This window comes from Erithacus rubecula, assembly GCF_903797595.1.
Source record: "Erithacus rubecula genome assembly, chromosome: 3".
Taxonomy (NCBI): domain Eukaryota; kingdom Metazoa; phylum Chordata; class Aves; order Passeriformes; family Muscicapidae; genus Erithacus; species Erithacus rubecula.
Genome location: NC_136689.1, coordinates 61893590 through 61918875, shown reverse-complemented (window position 1 = coordinate 61918875; position 25286 = coordinate 61893590). Strand labels below are relative to the sequence as shown.

The following is a 25286-nucleotide window of genomic DNA, read 5'->3' as shown; positions in this document are numbered from 1 at the left end:
TGTATAAAAATGTATTTATTTGAAGAAGTGATTACTGCTGGAAAAGCTTCTATCTCTTAATTAGAAGAAGTATTTGCTTATAGGACATTAGTCAAGTCCTGTGAATAATCAGATTGTGTTACCCACAATGTATTGCTAAGTCACCTTGGATATTTTCGCATCTGGCATTTTCTGCAATGACATGAGACAGAATATATTCGATATTAAACAAATGTTTTGGATAAAAAATGTAACCTAGTTAAGTCTGCTGCAGAGGCATGATGGGAATATAGTACTAAAATGCTGTTTTTCCTATACCAGCTCAGCTTGAAGTATTGTACTGTGTTTGTGGACCTTAGGTAGGGTTAGATTTGGTTTAACTTCTTGTTGCTGAACATTTTAGTCACTGAGTTGGGGGTACCTTTGTTGACGTCATTAGTTCCCATTTTCTCTATGGAAATGAGGCCTACTGTGTAACTAAGTAAGTGAAATAGAAGTTATTGGGATAGACACTGCCTGCATACAAAGTTCTCTCTGTTACTGGAGGAAACGGGCAGGAGCTCACAGTAGTAAAATGTGAAAGAAACAAGACCTGGCACTGTGCAGGGAGTGGCCACAGAGCATTTCATACTCACACACATCATCTTTCTGGCTTTTGCATTTGTTTAGGGGTGAAGGTGGCAACTGCCCTGCTGCATTTTAGGCAGGCCTGGGTTATGTCAGAGGAATGGAACATGGGACACATTTGAAGGCATCCAAAATGGATCTCAGAAACCATACTTGAGGCCTAATGTCTCTACACACGCATTCATGGCCTCACTCGTGTGAGGAACTGTGTGGCTTCCGTGGGTAACATTGTTGTGTGTCAGCTCAGCAGGTGTGCTTACCCTTCTACTTCAACAGCATTTTCTGCAGAGCCAGCTAAACATCTTGCCTGCGTAAGGACATGGGTATTAGTAAAATGAAAAGAAATAAATAGATACAGTTTTCTTTCTTTTTTATTTTTAGTTAATTTTAGCCTGCTCTCCAAAACATAGAGTTATTGTTATTTGTTCAGAGCATGCACTGCCTCCTTCCACGTAGGCAAATGACTCAATGCTTTCTTTTATACAGTTGTCTTGAGAGGATTTTGCGTGAGATACTGGACATTTTAACATTAAAAGAGTTCTTTTTAATCTTTTCTGCTGTCGAGTCACTTGATATTTATTAATCATAATACTGGGATGAATTTACAGCTGCAGCCCATTTGTAAAAACTTTTTTGGCCAAATTTTCAGTAAGTATGTCTGTATACTACCCAGTGGAGCTTATTTTTCACATAAGACTTAATTTCTGTTTTAAGCAGACTACTGGCTACTGCTCTCTGTAAACAGGCACCAGTCTGCCCTTTTAAAATACTTAATAGTGAACATAAAAATAACTAATCTGTCTCTATATTACTGTGTGCAGTGGTAGCTTTTTGGTTGTCATATCAGTGTCCTTTTATCATAGCTAGTTTTATTTCTTCCCTCATGCTGTTTATGAAGGTCTACAATAGCTGTAGGGCTAAAAGAAGATAGGCAATGGAGATTTCTAATGTGTTAACAGCACAAGTGAAATGGAGCTGTGAACTAGGTATAATTGGATAGTAATTAGGAATAATTGTAATTTTTAAAATTGTTTATGTGTGAGCAACTAAAAGATAAATTAAATAAAGTGATGTGAGTGCTGACAGATGGCTTAAAAATGAGGCTTTGTGGTCCCCTCACCTCGGCCATAACCTTTCATGTTTTTGCTCTCTTGTTCCTACAGCAGATACTGAAGCCCTGCTGCCTGACTGATAGAAAGTTTCATAACATGGTCTGAAGTGTAAATGGCATTGGGTGTAGTGGTATGCCTACATAAAAACACAAGGCTGACATTGATAATGTGATAAAAGGCACTATCCAAGGTTTGATTCACCTTCCATCTTGGTATTTTTAAAAGGTGTATCTGCAAATGGAATGAGACTCACTGTCCCACGCACTGCAACTTGTTAGCATTCCTTTAAAAGTGTGGGTTTTTGGATGTTAGTGTGAGTATGAGTAGATGGAGAGCTTCCATGTGCTGGGGGCTGTGAAGTGGTGAGGTGTCTGGATGTGATGTGCAGTTGTGTGCAAGCCTGAGCATCTGTGTGTGCACTCCTGCTGCCCCCTCCCTTGGCTGTGTATGTTGGGCAGGGGTGTGCTGGTGGGGTTTGCCTTGCCTTGAAACTAGGGCTGTGCTCTTGAAAGAAAGTTAGGCCTTGTTACCAGGGGTGTAATTTTGGTCTTAAATTAGCCCAGGTTGCAGCCTCTGGATTTAAATGTATTGGCTGAGGGGTTTCTCATGTTGAGGCACTGTGATAGAGGCAAACCCCAAATTTGATAATTGTCTCTGTTTTCTCATCAGTTACTTATTTTGGAACTAGCTGTAAACCTGACTTTAAGATTTATTGAGTCAGTCCTTGCTCTATAAAAAGTACAAATGTCAAAGTGTTTCTCACTTGTGTTGGAGTGTGGTTGTGACTGTTACCACATCTTTGTTTGTCAGGTACCCACGTACGAAGGCCTTTGTAGTTTTGTACAGCTAACATTTCTGTGAGGCCCACTACTTGAAAGAAAGTGAGGCTTTAATGGAGAAGGATAATTGCAAAAAGCAGGCTAAATCCTCCTTTACTGTGCTCAGAAATTTTGTGCTACTGAATATTTTGTCGTTGGTGTGGTTCCTTTTCAGTGGCATGTGTAGCAGCTGACTAGAAAGTGATATTTTTCAAATGTATATTATAATAAATGCATTTCTCCTCTTCTGTAACCCCTGAACACATTTGCTGCTTGGTACTGTGCTGTATTCATAGTTTTCCCAAAGTAGTCTGACAGCAAGTGGATCCAGAGTGGTTTTAAAAGTCCAATAAATTCAAGGGGGAAAAAAATCCTAGTAGGTTATTACAGTTGAAGTTGTAACTTTGTTCTCCATGTACCACTAGCAGTTAAAAACCTATCACACTAATCATATGTACTGAAGTTTTATTTACAGATTAGGAGGCTCCACTTTGACATATGACTAGCAGGGAAGCCCCTCCCCTTAACAGTTGTATGTCATCTGCTTCAGAGAACTAATTACTTGGCAATTCCCATTTGATAATTCCCTCTTTATTTTCTGATGAGTTACTTAACAGTGATGAGCTTGTTGAGCAGAATGCCGTGCTTAATCTGTGCTTCAGAAACTACAGCGTGGGCCTGGGGATATCATTGTTTCTGAAATGCTGTTTAGCCTTGCCATAGGGGCATTGAAACCACACTAAGATATGTGAACAGTTCACAGTTAATGATAAGCTGAATGTGAGTGATGCACAGCATTTGCCAAAAAATAAAGGAAGGGTTTAGATTACTGGTGCACTGCAAGCAGAATGTTAAATATGTAATTTCTCAAAAAAACCCAAATACCAAACCTAATGTAATTTAGACACTCAGAAGCAGAAGCTTGTCAGACATATACTTTCTATATATCATTGCTCTTCTCCACTGAAATAATCAATTTAATGGATTTAAAAAAAAAAAAGAAAAAACAACCCCACCATTTGTTGTAATACCTCTTTGACGGTTTAGCTGATTCCTGGTGGTTATTGTGTTCTTTTAATGAGAGGTGCTTCAGTAAGTCTTTATTGTGTTTCTCTGCTGTTACCTGTTTTATTCATTCTTCTCCACTCCCTTTTCACATTCTTTTACTCCAGTGGCCACAGCAACCCTTGTTCCTGGCTGGGGAATGCATTACAAGTCTCACTGCTCATTACAGCATCACAGTATTTCTAGAGGGTACGTAAGTTCAGCAGTGCTTAGCTACAGCACCAGGCGAGGGGATTTATGGGGTGAAATGACATCAGCCTGCTCATGGCAGTCATGGTAAGGTCAAAGTGAGTCTCTCTTGCAGATCAGGAGTCAGATAGGTCCTGTTCAGTCCCAGTGTCTCTGAAGTTCAACCATGTTGTTGAATTTGAATAACATTTTTTTACTGGTTTCAGTGGAGAAAGGTTTGTGGATCATCTGCAGTAACTTTGACTAGATGGTGGCATTATTCCACTGATACTGATACCTGAAGATTTCCATTGTAGGTGAGCCAGTGCTATAAGCTGTGAATTGGGCTATATTTTTCCTTTACTGGAATAAAACCATAGTATTTTGTGTATTAGCTCACATAACATTGCATCATCAGGCTTGATGATTTATTAGATATTCACAATGATATCTCTTGCCCAGTACTGGAAACTGTTTAACAGGATTGTTTTATCAATGAGAAAAAACTCATTTGTACATAGCTACATGTGTTTTTTTAAAATTAATCAGAGGAACAGTAGTTTTATGAAACATATAATTCAGAACAGATTAATCTACTTTAATTGTGTTCGTGAAGTACACCAGCTATAAAATCTTTTGAAAGGAATATTAATCAAGTTGTTCAAAGATGGCTTGAAGTACAGAATTAAAATATGAACACAATTACAGCAAATATAGAGACAGATAGAAAGTAGCTTGGGAGATTATTTAAAAAACATAATGCAAAAATAAGTCCCATTTTTTGGATTTTTTAAAAAAGAATATGTTATGTTTTACAAGTAAAGATACAAGAAGAAAAAACAAATACAATTTGAGATTTTATAAAATGCAGTGAATAGACATTTTAAATAGCATAATAATACAAGGAGTCAAAACCTAACAGAAGGTCATTGAACCATTTTTCAATTTGCTAAAACGTATTTCTCATTAATTTTTTAATGACTCAAGATGTCTCAGGTAGTGCTATATAGGCAATGTTAAAAACAGAAATCCTCTGTAAGAATCAGAATAGAAATATGACTTTCTTAGGATGCCCCACCTGTGATATGAAAGGTTTGCTTACACTGACAGGACTTGTTCTGTGGTAAATCCTTCTGCAAACCATTCCAGCTTTTGTGGATGGACCTGAATCCTGAGCCATGGTATCATACTTATTTTCCAGAGGCAGCAAAAGAATTACTAGATGTTGATTTAGACAGATCTTCATCTGCCTGCTTCAGAGGTGTCTAAGGTTGAACTTTGAAGTGTTTGGCCCTAAACACATGGATACATGCCAATACTATTTCTATCAATAGTTATTCTAGTAAAACATTAACATGTGAATATTGTGACCATGATCTTCACATAAGATTTTAATTGCATGCTAATGTATTAAAATTTGGACTCGGGTTGAAAACAAAGAAAACCCGTCTCACTAACATGCAGTGGAGGTTTCTCTGTTGATCACACCTGTTCTGTCCTTGGCACCCAAAAAAATGGTACCCTCCTTCTACTTTATTAGGAGAAGAGCCTGATACATCCTAGTTGCTGTGTTTCTTTCCTCTGCGTTCTCTTTGCTTTTTTTCCCACCAACTACCCTGTTAACATCGCTCTTCTTTAAATAACACTTGCTCATGGACTATTCAAGGGTGGCCTGGTTGATCTGGTCAAATGATTTGTGTTTGCATCTCCCTGTTTGCAGAACTGAGAAGCTGCTGCAGTTCTCTACTTAGGACTTGTCTGCCTCCTCTTTGAATCAGGGTTGAGTTTCATGTTTCCTTCTTGCCATTCTTGTTAAGCTTTCTTGGATCTCTGCTGCGATCTGGCCTGATATTTTTGTTGTTAATGACAGTCTTGGAAATCACTTGTGATTTCCTTTGTGAACTTGACAGTTGATTAATTAAATTGGGGGAAGGTAAGTGACATGTGAGTATGTGTAACAAATCTGTCCTATTTTACAGGGAAAGAGGATAATGGTGCAGTCCAATAATCTGTAGTTTAAAATTATACTGTATGGTGTTCGGACAGCTCACAAATGCATTAGGTAGTGTCATAAAACAGATGTGATACTGCAGTACTGGAAGAACTGAAGGAGTAAAATTCTGCATTTTGTTCCATATTTGTACAAGATGATCGAGTAACTCATTTTTGGTGCATGGTCTTCAGGTGTGAGTGTGACATAGCCAGCACAGATGTGTCCAGCCATTTGTTGGTCACTGCTGGTTTATTTTGACTGCACCTCAGTAGCAGATTCAGAGGGAATACGTGTAGTGGCTGAGCAAATTGAAGTATTCCTGAGTGAAAGTATGACATTTGTTACATGAGGCTACTATCCAGATGTTATCTGTTAGTGTACAGTGAGAAAGAGCCCTTAGGAAAATTGAGGTGGGTAGAAGGTTAGCATCTAAATACATTACACATCAGCAATCGAGTACAACCCTGTTACCTAAGGAGTCAAACTTGGTGAATGTCATGTTGGCTGTATGGAATGGGAGAAATGCAAACTAAGACACACTTCTGCTATGTGTGCAGCTCTGCTATGAAGTGCGTTCATCTGAGCTGTCAGCTGGCTGGCTGGCTGTGTTTGGTGCTGTTTATACAGCTCAGCCAGGGTGTTTTATGAAACCAGTAGTGCTGTGCAACCAAGGCTACAGCAACCAGTGGTTTTATGCTGCTCTTCTTATTTAACATGAAGGGTGCGTGATGTGCATCGCACTAGGGTGCTCAGCCAAAGGCTGTGGTGAAATAAGGGGTCAGTTTCCTCCTTTGCTACTTACTTGGTTGGTTTCAATGGAGCCATGTAGGTGTAAATGTGGTGTGATGGAGTCTGGGGCCTTTGGGGTGTGTCTGAGCCTCTGGGCTCAGAACTGTCACAGCCAGGTCAGCACTGCTGATCAGGCACTGTTTGTTTGGCAGGGCTAGAGCAGTCACTTGGCTTTTCCTTCAAGTGGAGAGGGACTGAAAGTTGTTCCTCAGTCAAATGTCATCAGTCTTCTTTTCTTCCTGTGCTTCAGGTGGATGTGTTGGTGAATAAGACTAATATTTCTTTACAGAACCCAGACAGAGTTTTGCCTTTTTATACTTCTGTCCTGTTTTAACCATTTCCAGACTTCTTTCTCTTGTTGCTGGCCAATTAGTTTTTCTCCTCAGCGCCTTCTCTACCATGATTCTCCTGTGCTCAGCAGTTCTTGCTGCTGCATATCTGACCTACTTGTACACGGCTCTCTCACTGGGTTTATTACTGGCACAATATTAATATTTTGCATAGACCCTTTCTTCTGTTTGAATTCTGTGTGTGTTTCTACGTGTCTAAAATGCCCTTCTGCTTAGAATGTTTCAATACCTTAGTAGTTTTATGCAGAAATACAATTTTGAATGTTGTTTCATCTATCTCCCTTCCATCCTAGTTAGTCATAGCTGGATTCTGAGCTTTGCAACCCCAATGATCTGCCTAGACAAGCCTTTTACTCCGTGCAGCCTTCTGCTTCTCCTCATGGGAAAGACCATTATTTCTTCTCTCAAGCTTCTCTGTGGGTGCCTGTTTCTCTGGCTGAACATTGGATTTTCAGTCTGTGTGCCCCTGCCAGTCTTCCCTGGATTCCAGCTGCAATGTCTCTTCAGCAGATATCTTGCATTTAGGCTTGTTAGCTCATCTCTAAGAAATCAGTAGCATATATTTGTTTGTAAAATGTTGCACACTGGCATTGTTTAAAAAAACAATGAAAACCCACAAAACCAAAACTCATTCAGTTATTTTCTCTGTACCTGAGCATGAGCCAGGAGCCACACTATTTGGGTCATTTACTCATAAAATAATGGAGAACCTTTTACTTTATTATCATATCATGTGATCTTCTAATCAAAAGATTCTTTTACTGTATTAATTGCAATCATTCAAATTGTTAATGTAAACTTTAAAAGATACAGTACCATTTTCACGTGTCATACTGATGAGTCAAAAGTAGCAGCTTGAGCATTTTTCTTCAGGCTTCTTTATCATCACTTCTTTGCATACCGTGACTCGGCTCCAGTGATAAAGTTCTATAGTAATAGGTTGTGAAATGTAAGCTAAATAAAAAAAGAATTTTTGAAAAGCACTTCATTCAGAAAAAGAAAATAAAAGTGACATAGTATGAATTTTGAGTGAGGTTCTTCAGGGAGGGAAAAATTCCTGGACTGCAATGGAGAAGTACAGGAATGAAGCACCCACTGAATGAGTGAAGTTCACTTAAGGTGTGAAGAGGAAATATATAAGAGGGGTTTTTAAATTTTTGTGTGTATCAGCACACTTTTGCCACAAACTGACTATTGGAATGATATTGTGGTTATAGTAGATTTTAAAAAAGCCAGACAATTTAATAATTATTTTGGTTGATAATTCTGGAGTTGATATGTTTTCTCAAAAAGGAGGCTTCTGACTGAACAGAACACCATCAAAAATTACTTCTGTCTGGAAATTGATAACCCTTTTTGTTGTATTAGTTACAACACAGAGATATAGACTTAGGGATATTAGAGGAGAATACACATTTTCCAAATTGATTTACTCAGTGAATTTAACAATAGCTTGAGTATAGTTAGTTTCGCTTTTTCTGTATGTAGGCACTTTCTCGAGGTGAGAAAAACATCTGAAAAAAACCCCCAACCACATGATTATAAGGTTATAAAAACTGGTGCAGGGAGCTTGGAGGTATGAGTTACTACTTTTAAAGTCCTCTTCTAAAAACAAAGCTAGACTCCATATTGATGGAGTACTTTTAAAGGCAGTGCCCTTTTAATCAGTAAACAGGTCCTCTGTGCATCAAATAATTAAAAATAGAGCAAAGTTTCTGAACAAGGCGTCTGGCAGAAGCGTCTGTACTTCCATCTGTGCATGATTAGCAGAATGTTTCATGATATTTAAATAGCACAAGCTTTGCTCTCTTTTTTATTATTTGTTGTACTGAAGACCTGTTTGCTTGTTAAGTGGTCTTTTTTGAATAGTTACTGGCAAGGAATCAGGAAAGTGTATGAAGACATCTTGTACACACTGCAAATGCCAAATTGTCCCTTTTTTCAGAGACACTGGCCTTACGGTATACACACATATATATATATATATATATATATATATATATATATATATATATATATATATATATTTCTTTTTTTTTTTTTTTTGATTGGAGTTCTACCGCATCCCTCACTTGGTGTTTAAATTTTCTTGGGGAGCAGTTCATTTGAGGGGGAGTCGAGCACGCATTGGTGCTGGCTGCCCGGGCCCGCAGTGTCTGCACTTGCAGGATTATTGCCAGGCACGGCCCGGGGCGCGTTGCCGTGTGAGTACGCGCAGGCTGCGCTTGCCGGGTACGTGTGTGTGCCGGCTCAGCCCCGCAGCTCCTGCCGCCGCTGCTGGGAGCCCTGCCTCTAATCTGCTCTGCACGCTGCTCTGGAGCCTTACCCTTTCATGGGCACCTAATCAGCCAGGCAGCAGCTTTCCAAGCGCTTTTGAGGCCTAAAGCTGGGACTCCTCCTTGCTGGCACTCATTCAGCATCGGATTGTGTGCTCGTCGTCTCCGGCTAGCAACACGGCGCTTTGCACTTGTAGCCACTGATTTCCCTCCGTACTAGTAAAGGTTTTGTGTGTGTATTTTACAAAGGCCTGTACAAGAAGGTATGGAATGAAAAGAAGCCACTGTCTGGATGCTGAGTGCATTGCTGTGGCTGGCTGAGGGCAGTTCTGTTGTGCAGGGCCCTGTTGTTGGGAGCCGGCAGGTTGGCAGGGAGCTGAGACACTCGGATAGGCTCAGAGGTCCTTTGTGGAAAGCCAGTATTCAATCTTAGGACAATCTGTGGTCTTGGATGGGCATGGAAAATGAGGGCTTTTGTGGTGTGTGTAAGTGGTGTTTACTCTGTAGCTGGGCTTTTTGTTGCTGGGTTTTTCTTCTTGTGTTTGAGAAAAGCTGTGATGTGTGAGTACAGACCTGGGTCATCCCTTAACTTCAGCTAAAAACTTCAAAAGAAATTGTGGTTACTACTGAGAGCAAAGCTGCTAACCTGTCAACATAAATGTATAAACCATGCGTGTTTGCACCTTAGAAAAAAACCACTGAAACACCTTGGCTGTGAGGAAAGAGCGAGCTATAAGCCTGCACCCAGAGTTCACCCCACCTCACCTGGTTAGTGCCCTGCTGCTGGTGTCCATCATGTTCTTTCTCGCTCAGGTTCAGAGCAAGTTCTCCCCAGCAGGTTTTTATCTTACATGGTGAAGTTGTTGAGTTTCAGGGGGCAGTGTTAGGACCACTTTACAAGTACCTATCCATTGCATCATTCAGCTTCTGGTCCAGAGAAGGCTTGAGGATGAGTGAGTATATACAGAGAAGTACTGGGAGGACAAGTGAAGGAACAAGCATGTTTCACTGTAAAAACTGAGGGCAACATATGCGCTCATTCCCTTCAGCTAAGCCTCTCAACTAATGCACAAAGCAGTTGCACTCACATTTTACCAACATTGCTCTTAAAAATCAGTTCCCTAAATAATGGATTTCTTCAGAAATAAAAATTGCTTCTAGAGCAGTGCAGTTTGGTAGGCCTAATATTAGCATCATTCCAGGAGCAGGAAGGAAAGACTCAGGTACATTTTAAAAAGATTCATGAAGTTATGTTGGTACGTTGGTTAAACTAAGCCAAGTTTTGTGTTTTGCTCCTAGTATTTGTTCTCAAAATATACCATAATGCTTTTTCTGGAACAGCTTCAGCTTATCTTGCCAATGTGAATTAATTAACATTAGAAAAAATTTCATATTGTCCAACAAAATTTGTTTTTCTGTGTCTGCTGTCATGCTCAAGGTGCTTCAAGCACTTTTAAATAATGAGTTCAGTTATAATAATGCTGAGGCTCTGTAGACAAACAGCCGTTCTTCTAACTGTAAGGAGATCAAGTTCAAGGATGGTTTTTTTGATAGGAGTGGGAAGAATACTGCTTGTGATGCTAGTATTACCTCTGATATTTTTTCAAAAGCATTTGTGACAGGCTCCTTGTTTTAGTAGACTAGATTTTGCTGTTTATTGCTAAATTTATAATTCTGAATGCACTGTAAACAAAATGAAGAAGAATTGCAGGGGACATATTCAGGAGCTGTTGTTCACACCTGATTGTTGTATTTCTGGCCCTGATTATTCGACATCATGACATACTACATGAAAAATCTGGTAGCCCTTGATTTCCTGAAACAAAACCAAAGCTTCCTTTTATAGCCCTGCAAAAGTACACTGTATCTAAGCAGGTAAACTGAAATTCAGCCTAGGATGGTAGGATCCTATTGATTTGTGTGAAAAATAATGGTTCTGTTAGTTGTCTGCAGATCTCTGGAGAAGAGGGAGGGCCTTGTATTGCTCAAAACCAATTCCTTTCGGCTGGCTGGAAAGGATTATGGATAGCATCCAACATACAGCCATCTCCAAGTACAAACATTATAATGGAAACGTTGATGACCAGTCAGTATTGATATATTAGGAAGTATTTTTATAACTCAGAGTTGTTGACTACTGTAGAAATGTTGTTTTAGGCCCTGTTCCCACTGGCATTCCTCCTGTTGACTTTTGGAGTGTTAGGATCAGACCCCTTTGGCTCAAATTTGGAGTGAATTAAGACTGAAAGAAGGATGCATGTTCTGCAGTCACCCTCCAGTTTTGGAGGGGAGAATGGAGGAAATAACTGACTTGTGCAATGGTACCAAAGTTCTTTATGGCATCATCAAGCTGTACACTGAAAATAAAGCTTTCCTTAGGTTATTTGAGATATTTAATTTTGATCTCTAGCCTGAAGTGTTCCTGCTAATGGAAGGCTCAATGTGGTTTTTATGCTTTCCTTGTAAAGCTGTTCCTTGACAAGGAGAAAAATGTATCTAATTAACATGCACCTTTTTGTATGTGGATTATTCTGCATTCATTATTTTAAGTTGGTGTCATTATATGAAAGTTTCTCCAGAACTCTGGCAACTTGGTAGAAAGGAGTGACAGTTCAGTGCATTCTCAGCTGTGCAGCTCTAAAATATGTTGCTTTTGAAGACACCTGTGTGTTACAGTAAAAATACCCTCTATAGCCAAAGAAGTGTGACCACTGTTTAGGTAATTACAAAAGAAAGAGATTCAACTAAGTACTGAAACAGGAAAAAAATGAGGCAATTTTTTTAAAGAGCAGTAGAAATGATGAAAGACAGAATTACTATTCTTTAAATATTAAAAAAAAAGGCCCCCAAACTCCACAAAGCTCAAGGGTTCTCTATATGTAAAAGTCACTATCAGTTAGGGAATATATGTCTGAAATACTAAATACTGTAAATTTGATTGATATTCAGGGCTCAGTTGTACTCCAGAAAAAGGCAAAATGCGTAGCTTTGCTAGAAGCAACAAAAGGAAATTTGGGGAAATGCAGAAGTACTGCTAGAAAAGCTGAATGCTACATTTCTATGTAAAATGCCATGTGACTAATATAAGTGCTGTTCTGTCCCAGATAGGGCTGCAGAAATTGTAAGCAGGTAGCAAAAATTCACTGTTTCATATTTCATAGATAATAATTGTTCTGAAAGCTTTAAATAATACAGGAAATGTAGTGTGGCAAACTTGACATTTGAATATTAATATTGATACTGAAACAGTTCACCACAAAGAATGCCAGGGCTGCAGGAGGAAGGATAGCATTTTGATCAGATAAAGACAGAAAAGTTATAAAGCCCTTCATATACGTTGAAAAAAAGACCTTGTGAAAACTGTGACAAAATTACCTTTCAGGATTAGACATTTTATATCCTGTTTTGGTAATATCTCTGCAGGGAAAGTTGGAAGCAAAAAGATGTCTTTGCAATTTCTGTTTCCCCCCTTCCTCCCCCACTTGCAGCTTGATGAAGACTATTTGAAATAAGGTTAAGAATACAGATCTGTGAAGTGTTTTGGATTCACTTGTACAAATACATGAATGGATGTGGGATCAAGAAAAGACACATGAGCACATATACTCTTTGGTGACCAGTCTCAAACTTGCTCGAGATGCACTGTAAGTTATTCTCTGTAAAGCTGAGATTTGACAACAGGTTACTTTATTAAAGAGAGACCTTTCTTTTCTAAACATAAAATAGTGCTGACAGTCCCTTTTTTTAAACAGGCAAGCTTGCTCTCCCACACTGTGTGCCTAAGAGTACGTGCACAATCCCTTACTATAAATTTGTTACGGCTTGCTCCATTTTTGTAGCGATGTGGGGTGAGACCAGGAGAATACAACCCTTCATGTAAGTTTCAGCCTAACTACGTAATGGAGTTCAAGGACTGTGTCCTCTTTGCGTTCATAATGTCCCTTAAAGAGGATACAAAATAAAGATGTAGACTGGTGAAAAGCTGATGATACTTTGCAAGCAGAAGAAGCCAGCCCAAGCCAAGCCCATGGAAGGAACAGGAATGTTTCTGTTCTGTTGCTCTCTGCAGTGCAGTGCTGGTGTGGATGTGCCCCACTGTTGATAAATCTCTTAGTGGCTTTTGGCAGTTGTTATCGTATAGATGATTTGGTAAGTTATATAGATGGTTGTAGTACTGATTAGCACCTTGCTTTCCAAAATTCCTTGTCAGTGGAGTATGGCTTTTTGGCTTTGTACTGGTGGTATAGGTTGCACCAGTGTGATTTTAGCTGTTCAGCTATATGCAAACTAGTTAAAGGCGTTTTATTTTTTAGGACAGGAAGGAAAAGTTTGTCAGCCTCCCTTCTGAAAGTGTTTTGGTAGCTGTGACCACTTTTTCCCTTCAAAAATATATCTTGTGCTTTCAGATGCTCTCATTTTCAGATGTGATTAATGGCAATTTTTATCTTTAGAATGCAAAGGGAATTTTTAGCATACTTTTGCACTGTATAATGCTTCTTTCTGCACAAACTGCTTAGCAGACAAATTAAAAAGACAGGTATGTATTTAAAAACCAACCAACCCAAACCAAAGTACACTTTACCTTCTGAAATATTTACATACTTGTAGTTGTAGGTCCTGTGACATATTTATGCAGATGTGGCACCATTCTGCTTTGCCAAGTGTAAGCAGCTCCCTTGAGCTGTGTGTTGCCGCTGTAGGCAGGAGGAAATGCTGGGCAGTTTGCTGGAATGATGGCAAAGCCTTTGTGTGTCAGTGGGGGTAACCTACATAGGAACAACCCCTCTGAGGTACCTTCTGCAGGGGGCTGCTGGGGAATCGCACATCCCTGATAGTTGTTGGCATTCCTGTAAAAAGGATGGAACAACTTCTATTAAAAAATGCAAATCCCCTGCTGCCATGTACAAAGCAGGCAGACTCCTGACCCCTTGGTGATGCCAATGGCATTTTAGCTTGCCCTAGTGAGTTGTTAAATTCATTAGGCACAATCTCATTTTCACGAAGGAGACCTGGACTAGGATAGTAATGCATTGGAGATCTTACTCTCCAGGGCTGTGCAGTTTGTAAGGAGATTCACAGCATGTACAGGGGGAATGGAAATGTTGCCTTGGAAGCCTTCCAGTGTGTTATTTTCAAGTCATTTTGTCCAGGCACAAATGCTGGTGATTGTATGGGAGCCTCTAGAGCTACAGAGTGGAAGGTGAACCTCCTACACCTTAGGTTAGGCTCTAACTAGTAAATGACATTTTATTCTGGCCAGCTGTTCACCTGACTATTCAGACCTCTGTTCTAAATAAAAACCAAGAAAATAAAATACTTCTGAGACTTGGGCCTGTTTCAAGATGGGTTTCTGCTGCAGATGATTATACAGATCTATTTTACTGCCTGTTCCTCATGCCAGAATTTAGAAGTGTCTTGATTTTGAACTGCCCAGAAACACAGCCCAAAATGGGAGTAATCATACTGAAACAAATTACTTTTCTTACATCCTGTATTTCCTCTATTATTCAACTGTTTCTCAGAGTTATCATCTACTTTTACTGCCAGAGGTACAATAGGTTAAATTATTTTTTCAAAAAATTATAGTATAGTTGCTCAAAGGAACATAGAAGTAGATTGTTAAGATAACATTTATCTTATGATTTATTGTCTGAACCTGCTTCCCTGATGTTAGTGCAAATTAATGAAATTATGATCATACCTTTAAAGAAATAAGAATAAAAAAATCCCTAAATCCCAACAGTTGTATGTTTGAGCTGACCAACATAAAAATGTGACTGAAAAATTGTGACATAAGCCTAAATGTCAGCTAAGTGCTATAGTGAATGGAATAATCTTCCATGAGGCTGTGAGTGGCCAACGTGTTATTTTTCATTGGGGCCCTATTAATCTGTAGATTAATGACAGAGCATATGGTAACTGCTCCCAAACAAAAAGCCATATGTAACATGCTTTTTGTGCTGATGTTTAAACTGCATTCTAAGGTCTAACTGGGGTATAGGTAGTATTAAAAAACCCATTTTGCACTGTGGTATTTGTTAGCAATATGGTATATGGCCAGGATGTACAGTAGATATTCAAATTCAGTATGCTGCAGAATTTGTGAATTTGCATGTTAAAATATTTTTCATTTCTGGAAATACCCTGAGGTGTAACTGTTCACAACCTTCCTCTTCTAAATAATTATTAAATATTTGCTTTCAAAGCTGAATCTTTAGCCATTTGGAGCATGAATTTCATAGCTAGTGATGCTAAAATCTTACAGTCAGGACTGTGGCCCAGAATTTTTTGTTTTACCCTTTTTGCTGTCCTTGTGATTAATATGTGTGAAGTACCAAAGCCTGTGCCCCCTCGAGTGCAGTTCATTACCCTGCCTTTTGGAAAAATTGAGGAACAGCTAGGAAGAGACGTGGGCAGGACCAGAGAACCTCATACAGTTCAATCCAGAGATAAATTCTCCTGATATCACTTGACTAAGGAGAGATAAATTACTCATGCCCCTGGTCAGAACTATGTAGTCACATGTAAACCCTTGGGAGCAGGGAGTTCAAAGCTGGGAGATGTCCTTCCTGAGGGGACATTTTGGAGGCTGTGGGGGATGGATCACGGGAGTGCTGGGGCTCTTTCATCTCAAACTGTGAAAGCCAGGGAGGGCCTCACCTGCCTGTGTGCTGTTCAGAGATGGGGAACTGCCTGGGTGCAGGTGACCAGATTGTAATTTTTCCCGTGGAAAATTTAAAAGGCTGCTCCTCATGGGTTTTTTTGCTGCTGCTCTGTGCTGCTGCAGGGTTAGGTTTATCCTGAGAGCATGTGCTTGTGGGTGCTCCATGCCAGTGGTGCAGCTGAGATATGGGATCGGATGAGGAATGAGGCATGTGGGGGCTGCCTGTGAACCCGCTCACCTTCTGCACAGTTTCAGGAGACCTGGAAAATAAGGCAATTAATTGCTAAGCCTGGAGTTTGTTTAAATACAACTCAAATGTTGCATAATGTCTATTACCTAAAATTTTCTATCCTTTTGGAACATTGACCCTTAGGGACAACTGAGAGTGTTGCACTGCATGTGCATAAAGGCGGGAATGTTCCCACGGGCTGCTGCAGCCCTCGCTGGAGGCTGCGAGCAGCAGAGTGATGGTTTACAAGGTGATGGTGGTTTTTAATTTGTTCTCTGGCTGTGATCTGTGAACTCTGAAGAGCAGGGACTCAGGAAAGCAAAGCTGGCTGTCAGCGGGTGCAATCATTCTACGGTGGGCTTCACTTGCATTGGGAAAACGTTAAGGGCCTTGCAAGTGGGAATAGATCAAAAGCTTGCTTGGCCTTTCTGCAGGTGGAGAGAGGTCATAAACGTTTTGGTATGCCAATTGTTTTTTTGAATATTAATTATACAGTTTCATTTTTATGCCATTTTCCCTGCCCATATTGAGTCAATTAGCACCTCTTTCTCTTTGACTATATGTGCAGTCGTTGAGATCCAAAATTCTTTATTCATATAATAAAAGTAGTTAAATGATCTGACTTTGAAAACACAGTAGGATAGCTAAGTGAATCTATATAAAATTAATGTTTAACAGAGAGCATCTTTGATAAAGTTACCAAATATTCTGTGAGCAGTGTCATAGTTATGGCTGTTTTCAGAGAACTTGAAAGCCTTCTGGAAAAGTTACCCTTTGGAGTAAAATATTTTCTGCTTGGATCTGTTATGAAAGGGAATAAAGTGTTACTGTTGGTACTTGTTGGTACATTTATTTCTCATACCTTGTAGTAAATGATAGCACTCCCCTTCCTATTTTTGAGACACTGAAGCATGGAAGTGAAAAATGCCTCATTTCATTATTTAGATATAGGCAAATAATCTTTTTTTTTTTTTTTTTCCCTCCCTTTCTTGCAGTATTTCTGACTGCTCTTTAAAAATTCCACTGCACCCCTGGTAGGTGGGCCTGAAACAGGAGAAACCATTCCTAAAAGTTCAGCCTGGTTCATATCTGAGCATGCTGCTCCTCTTGCTTGCTTGCAAATCCACAGCAACCCACTGGTGAGATAACATGAAGTGAGCTGCAGTCATCCATACCTTTGCTTCATTTTGAGCAGTCAGGCTGGCAGGAGTGGAAAATGCTCCTCAGCAGCAGATCTGATGCTTAGGAAACCTGATTTTGGAGTAAATTCTTGCTCAGATGGGACAGCCTTGCTCCTGCCCTGTACCATTGGTGCTGTGGTGCCAGAGGGGGAGCAGCAGCCATGCCAGGGGGGCACCCCTGGCATGTGCCTTTGCCCACACATGGTTGCAGGGAGGGGTCTGGCAGGGGGTTTGCTCAGGCAGAGCTCTTCATGCTGGGACTCATGGAACCTTGCAGGGGTTCAGCTGAACAGTATAATTAGGATCATTTTAGCTCCCAGTCAGCTGAAAGAGGTACCAGGAGCTGCTTCTCTTTGTGTAAGTTATTAGAAAAGCTATTTTACTTTCCTACACGTATGCCTTATATGGAAGAACAGGCAATGTGGCATTTTGTCAGGAGACTGCATGAACTGTATTTTCCAGTGTCACAACTGGCAACTGTGAAATCTGCATCAAAATGCTTGTCCCAAGGATCCTTTAGGCCAGCTAGGGGAAAGCATTGCTGGGTGTGCAGGGTGCTCATACCTGAGCTCAGGGCAGATGCCTACTCTGGTCCTCACTGGCGTCAAGGGAGTCAGTGGTTGAACTAGGGAAGCTGATCTGGGCAATCTTCCAGCCTGAAGGATGTGAGGCAGAAACGGATGGGAGGAACTGTAAGTGATACGAGGGAAGCAGTAGGCTAGGAGAAGAAGGGTCCAATAAAATCAAGTAATAAAGCACATCCATAAAACTACAGGACCTGAAGTTTGAAACAGTAGCTCTATGCATACATGCTTGGCACAACTTGAATTTCTAATTTGCCTGCTTCCTTCAGGCTTTCTCTTGCCAGAGAGGTGGTCTGTATGCTCACTGTCTGCAGCTGGAGAGAACCTGGTCTGCTCATGCCAGTGGTGATAGAGGAGCACAGGGAGATAAGAGTTTTCTCTGTAGCAGTCATTGCTCTTGGGTGGGTGTGCTTGGCTGGTTTTCCAGATCATAGACTTCAGGCAGTAAGGCATTAGAAATATTATAGTCTATTAAGTGTACTGTGGAGTATTTGGCTGCAGTAACTGCTGCTTTTAATAGTGTTCAGATCTGACATTTTTGGGACTGAGAGGGTTTGGATGTAAACTTTGTTAAATTGGTTTTGAAAAAGGAAGTTCTTTCATGCTTTGAAGGGAAAAAATATGAAGACAGAACTGCAACTCTCTTCCTTAAATCAAAGTTTTCTGCCTGAAACGGGAACAGCTCAGCAGAACAGTTTAAGTAAACATGGCCATAACTGCTTATCTGAGACATTGGCATCCTCTCTTCTTACTGTGTTACTTTTTTGTGGTATCCTGGCGTCTCTCAGTCACTGATGTGTTTGTTCTCACAGCACCTCCTTTGTAGGCATATACTTTTGTGTCCATTTGATAGTTGCCACCAAGATTTGAGACTTTATCTGAAGAGCTTGCTCCAGGAGTGTACATTTTCTACACCTCTACTGATGAGATTTTGGAATTGCTGTCTGAACAGTCCTTCCTGCCTGCAGCTCTGAATTTCTCTCTGTCTCTGTTGTGGCTTCTTTATTTATTAAGCAGGTGAAAAAACAGAGGCAACTGTTTCTGAGTCATCCCAAGTCAGTGTTCAGCCCAGGACAGGATAAAATCTAGGCCAGTGATGGCTGGTGCACAGTTGTAGCCTGTGTGGGGAGTCAGTGAATGTAGTATAAACACTGGGAGATTTTCTGAAAATCACATCTGTATGTGAAAGTGTAGGGTATTAAGTACCATACTCTAAAGCTAGTGCCTGAGTGTGGGGTTATGATGATTCTCCTAGGTAGGAAAAATGCACCATATTGTGAGAATTGACTTACTGATACCTAACATTACAGCTTGTGTGGGTTTTGTCTATGTGTTAAAATAATATAATTTTATCCAGGAAGCATTGCTACACGCAAGTAACTTCTGTGCACTTCAAGTTCTTCCACTGTAGCATTGCTTGAAACTTTATTATTGAAATTAATATTTAAGTTAATGCTTTGCTCTTAAGAGCTTCTAAAGAGACAAATATGTTTTAATTTGTACATGAACAACAAGAAGAATGTTTTAATTACAGAATGTAGGATTGTAATTTATTTGTTAGGTCTAGTAAAGTAAAAAATTCAGTGATGCTTCATAGAGTACTTCTGTGTGTTCTATAACATCTTCAAAGTAATGGAAGTATAAGAAATGAGAAGTGAGAGGCTTTTTGTTTTTTCATGGGAATGAATGTATCTGTACAGTTTTGAGGCTCTGGTATATGTTCTTCCTCATTTTGGTTACATTACGAGGAATAAAATTAATTAAATGAAGAAAAAGAGAAAAAGAAGATTGTGCCTCTGGCTCAGCTTTGTTGTGATTCAAACAACAGCACATCAGGTCATGGGAAGTGATGGCAGCCATACTTTCAGTTACTGTTTAAAAAAATGGTATTTTGTCATGAAGTAGTGTCCAAAGTTTTAAAGCTAATACATATGCAGATGTAAGTATATTGCACTGTCAATGCCAGTCTAGTACATAAAGAGCTTCACAACTGTTTGGATCTGCTCTTCTTTCATAATGGGCTGCAACTTGTTTACTAATGCTTGAAAGCATGTACACATCAAATAAATCTCTGGTATTTGGGCCATAGTGTACCAGCATTATGCAAAGGGAAGATTAACCACACTCAATATTAAGCTATGATCCACTTCACTCTTGATTCCTCACCATAGTAAATCAACCAAACCATCAAAGAACAGAATTAGTGAAAGGGTTCCTCAGACAATAGATATATTTCCATGTTTATTTGTATTATTGTTAAGAAAAGGGAAATCAGCAGAGCAAATTCTGCCTGGGGCTCAGGGCATTATAAATTAACCAAAGACATGAAGTGAACTTTTGGGTGTGGAAAACCAGCACCAGATGCAAATGCTGCATAGCTGCATGGTATGGTGCATACAGTGTGCTGCAACAGCTGAGAGGCAACACTCCTGCTTGGACTGCTGCTGCTCTTAATAGATACTCTTTAGCAAGCAGACACACAGTGAATTTGCAACATTGACTCAAAAGACTTTCCTAACATGAAGCATCTTTATATGCATATCATTTCAGCTCTTTCCTGTTTTTACTCTGCTCTCTTTCAGTGAAAAGGTCAAGAAAAGCAGTAGCTCAGTGGCTGAATTTTTCTGAAGCAGGGAAAGTGGGGAAACCTCTTAAAGTGGTGTCTTATTCAGTAAGTTCAACCTTTTTTTCCTTCAGTTAATTAATTTATTTAATTACTTTTAATTTTTTAAGTCCTATGTACCAGAATAATTATGGTTACTTATAAGGTATCTGCAGGCAGGTATGAAGCTCCTCATCCCCACCTTGGCTTTCCCCCTCCCCCAGAAGTGGTCTTTGCCAAATGAAACCTGTCAGCACACTTTGGCAGATATGGAAGCGCACAGCTGACTCACACCCTACCATGACATGACTGTCCCTCTGCCCTGGCTGGGGCTGGCTGCTGCATTCCTGTTCAGAGATCTGCACTATCAGTGTGTGCCTCTTTCTTTGGCACTTGCCCTGCACGTGTGTGTGAGTGCACCCACGTGCTTCAGCAGTGCCCCCCTTTGTACTCAGAAAGCCATCCAGATACATTAATGAGAGATGTTTCACAGACCAAAATGGGAACTTTTTGGGGTTTTTCCCTACAGCAATAGCATAGGTATATTTGATGCTGCTCCCACTATCATTCTAAGAAATAAAAGAGAGAGGACCATATTAATTTCTTCACAGTAACAGGTAGAGAGGCACTCAGGAAGATTTTCTTTAATGTAACTAGAGGTTCAGTTAGTGATGCTGCCTTACATTGATTCCAGTAGAAGATCAGAGCTGTAAGAAGTTTAGTGCTGAATATTCAAATTTAATTTGCAGCATCAGTGTAGAATGGCTTATAAGTTTAACTAGCCTTAAGGTGCTAAGTTCTTCCAGCTGAGGCCAGAAGGACTTCCAGCTGGTCAGCAGTTCTTGTGATTTGGCCTGATACTACTTGCTATCATTTTCTTGCACACCTGATATTTCTGCATTTTTTTGCAGGTATGTGTTTCTTTGCTCATATCCTTTTATGCCTCATTTGCTAACTCTTCTGTTCTGGAAAACTGGCAGGATGACAGCAAGCAACTCCCTCATTCTTTTGTGTTAGGACTAATCCTCAGGTTTCTTTCTGATGTGTCTCCAGAAATATGTATTCAGCTGAGGCTGAATGCTGATTTGATTTGTAATACTAAAATGTGAACAGTGCAGATCACTTTCTGTCTCTTAAAAAAAAAATATCACAGTAGAGGTGTATATGAACAGTTTCAGAGTTTTAAACTCAGTCACATAAAATATGTTTCTAAAATACAGATGTACTTTGGCACATGCCAGAGTACTTTGCTGAATCTGAATGTTTGTCTTTGTTTTGTAAACTTGGAACTTTACAATTAACAATTAGATGACCGATCACTTATGGTATTTTAGTGCTCTGAACTGTACTTTGGCATGACAGACAGATTTTTATTTTGATTTCAAATTATATGGCTTGTTTTTACTTCTTTTTTTTTTTTCTTACCTTATGATTTAATTGAAGTTTTGTTGTAGTGATTGGCAGTTGCTTTATTTGATACCTGTTTATAGACATTTATTCATTACTTTTTCAGTGTACTGATATTTGTCAGAAAAGAATGGTATTATTTCTTTTGTCAATGAAAATGAGGCTATAAATTACTGTAATTTTGGGATACATTTCTGGTATGAGCAAACAGTATTCCCTTGGTGAGTTTTCTGCTGTGGAAAACTAGGTTATGCATAATATGTTTTAGAAAAGACCTGTATTCCTCTGAAGAGGAATGGCATTGTGCTACTCTTGGAAACAGAAGAATCTAATCGTATGTAAAGTCTTATTCAAAGTATGGAAGCATCTGCAGTGTTCTCCTTACTCACAGGGGGACTGGAAATGATATGTTCTGGGTTCTGCTTGTGATTTTATTTATTTTTTAACCCCTCTTGTAGGACATGGGGTGAAGGGTTCAGCTTTGAGCACCTTTATGCAGTCACCTGCCAGGCTCTTCCCAGAGCCACCCTGTGCCTGCCACTGCTGCAGGGGTGTTGGGTGCCAAGGTGATGATACCCACAGTCACCAAAGATCAAACAAAGTCACACAGATGTTCGGCTTTGTGTTTTACTGACAAGTACAATAGCATTTTGCAAAATTACCACTCGAGTAAGCTGTGGGAGTAGGGAGGATATGATGTATTCTTCCCTGCTAAGCCCATCACGTTAGCACTCTTGGCACCATCGCTGAGCTCCGCAGTAACTGGCCGTGCACATTTTAAAAGCGCACCGAGCAGCACACGCTGTTTAATTCTGGGCTCTGTTACGCAACGCAGCGCCAGTGCCTCGGCGAAGCACATCTGCATTGCGAGAGTAAACCCTCCTGGGAAGCAAGTGCATCTTCCACACAAGTAGGAGTGAGGCGTGGGCTGGGCATTGCTATTTTGGCAAGCAGAGGGAGCCAGTGTTGGAAAGCTGCCTCACCTTTCACTTTCCATGGAACTTACCCTTTCTCCCTGTTTCAGGCACCAGCCACTGCCACTTGCTTCTCCTAGTGGTGGCATGGGGCTGGGGATGTTTTCAGTGGTTGATTAAAGCATTTATCAGGGTATTGGGAACCATGGTCTTTGCTGTCTGTCTGGTTTGTTTGTGATCCTTGAACAGAATAGGCTGTTAGGGAGCAGTAAAGGATACAATTTAGAAAAACATCTGGAAGAGCTAAGAAAACATTTTGTTTTTTCTAAAAAAACCCAAACATAACCACACCTGTGTGATAGTATCTCCTTTTACTACTAAGTCAGCAGCAGTTGATGGAAGGCATAAAATTCCTGTAATTTTTATATTGTGTTTCAGTTTGCTTCTTCCAAGTCTCTTGCTGGAAGCAAAGTGAAGCTCCTGCTGTCTCAGTTCTGCTGAAGTTCTTCCTGTCATCGTAAGCTTGGTTATCAACCCTCGTTTTTCTCCTATCAGCATGCATTACATTTTTATGGCAGTGTTTAGCAAAGGCTTTCCAACAGTGCCTATGACAGTGTAATTGGACCCCTCTGTCTGACTGAAATTGCTCCTCTTTAATGGGGGGCTCTGGCTGCTTTCTAACACAGCTTTCTTTGAGGCAGGCTGGATGTCTAGTTAGCTGGTCTGTAATGTGGGTGCACAGCATTTCACCAGGCACTACTCAAAGTAGTTATTCATGGTTTGCTGTTAAACTGCAAGACTGGAGTGAGTGAGATTCCCCAGGGGTCTGTCCTGACTTTGGTAATACTCACTGTTTTCATTATTGAAATGATTGATGGAGCAGAGAGAGCAGTCGTTAAATTTGCATCAGGTAAGAAGTGTGAAGGAGGACTGCAGGATCCTTGGAAGGCAGAATTAAAGTTTTAAGCTGCCCTGGCTAACAGGAGGAATAGTCTGGGAAAAAACCCTGAAAAACAGCCAGGATACAATCATAGAAGTTCTATAGAGAGATAGAAATATCCAGGTGTATGAGAATGAGGCTGACTCAGTAGTAGTTCTATAGAAGAAGGTCTGTGAGCTGCTGTTGGGCTGTGTTGGAGAGTAGCAGTTTGGCCTGGTTTGGTTGAATAGGGTGGTAAAAAAATCATAGCTGGTTCCCAGACTGGCAGAGAAAACCAGCCTGTCACATGTCCTTCTCTCCTTTCCCCTGGCACCTGGGTTGCCAGTGCTCTGCTGAGTGGGCTGCTTTTCTTTAGTTCCCCTGCCTGCTTCAGTTCTGACCCTGGAGCTGTGACCATTCCTGTAGGGAAGTGTCCAAGCTCAAATCCTCACAGGTCTGGTGCATGTGCACAGGACAGCTCATCTGAGAGGGAAAGGGATTGCAGACCTGAGACCATGGGTGCCATACAGTCATACAAGAAGAAAGGGCTCCCCATCCACGTTCCTCAAAAAAGCACTGTGTTAGGATGTGTAAAGAAAAGCACAAAATAACCACTCCATTAACATCTAGTTTGGGGCACAACACAGTCAAGAGCCAGCTGGAAGGTGTCCAGGGAGAAGGCAGGAAAAATTATGAAAGATTTGGAAAACATGACCTGGGAAAGAAGATGAAAGAATAGAGATTGTTTAGTCTACAGGGGACAAGGCCAGTAACAGACATGAGTATGTGGAAGGTTCCTATGGGGAGGAGGGGAACAAGCTGTACTGCCTGACTGCTTGGGGTTAGGCCTAAAAGAAAGGGGCTCAATATGAAGGTGGCAAGATTCAGGTAAACAATTAAGAAAGCTTTGAAATGAAAAGGGTATTTTGGTCCTGCAGTTATTTGGCTTTGAGAAAGCTGTGGAAGCATCATTGCTGGAGGTTTTTATAAAACAGACAAACCTCCTACGGGAATATTTTGGGCATTGCTTGGGGAAGGGAGGTGGAATACATGCTTCTGAAGGTCGTTTCCCAGGAAATAATGAAGATTTTTTTTGATTTTTTTTTATTCTGTGAACTTAGGTAATTAGGTAATCTAATAACCCAGCAAATAACTCAAGAGATAGTGGCAATTCATTATTGCAACATACCAGTGGTAAATAGACAGCTGATTTATGTACAAAACCCAATGATGATGATACCCTTCTGCTCTCTGTTCTAGTTAAAAAAAAAATCTGAGTAAGCTAATTTTACTGAAGCATTTCAAAAGGCTGTTCCTGTAAATATCTTACTCTATATAGAAATAAAGGAAGTGAATGTTGGTTGACTTTGCTTATTGAAATATTGTGCAAACACTATCAGTACTTGTTATTGATTGTACGTAGCATGGCCATAGTAAAGCCAGCAGTACTCTATGAGGCATGGGAGTTAAACTGTGCACTTTCAGTCTGTGCACTTGTGTGCTTCTTTTATGTGGAGTAGGGAGCAGGCTGAGAAGAACTAAGATTTAATTACCTCATTGCTATCTATACTCGAGTTATTCTCCTTTGTCTTGTTACATTAAGAGCCTT

At 40.2% G+C, this 25286-nt stretch overlaps 1 protein-coding gene across 13 annotated transcripts in view; it reads left to right on the top strand.

Moving 5' to 3' along the window:
* ATXN1 (ataxin 1) overlaps positions 1-25286 on the top strand; it is a 258971-nt gene that overhangs the window by 55667 nt on the left and 178018 nt on the right. For 11 of the 13 annotated variants that reach the window (XM_079301679.1, XM_079301676.1, XM_079301677.1 and 8 more), the window contains one exon: positions 20418-20506. The exons of the other annotated variants lie outside the window; for them this stretch is intronic. The gene's annotated coding sequence lies outside the window, so the exon portion shown is untranslated. The remainder of the gene's footprint in view (positions 1-20417; positions 20507-25286) is intronic. 13 annotated transcript variants of the gene reach the window in all.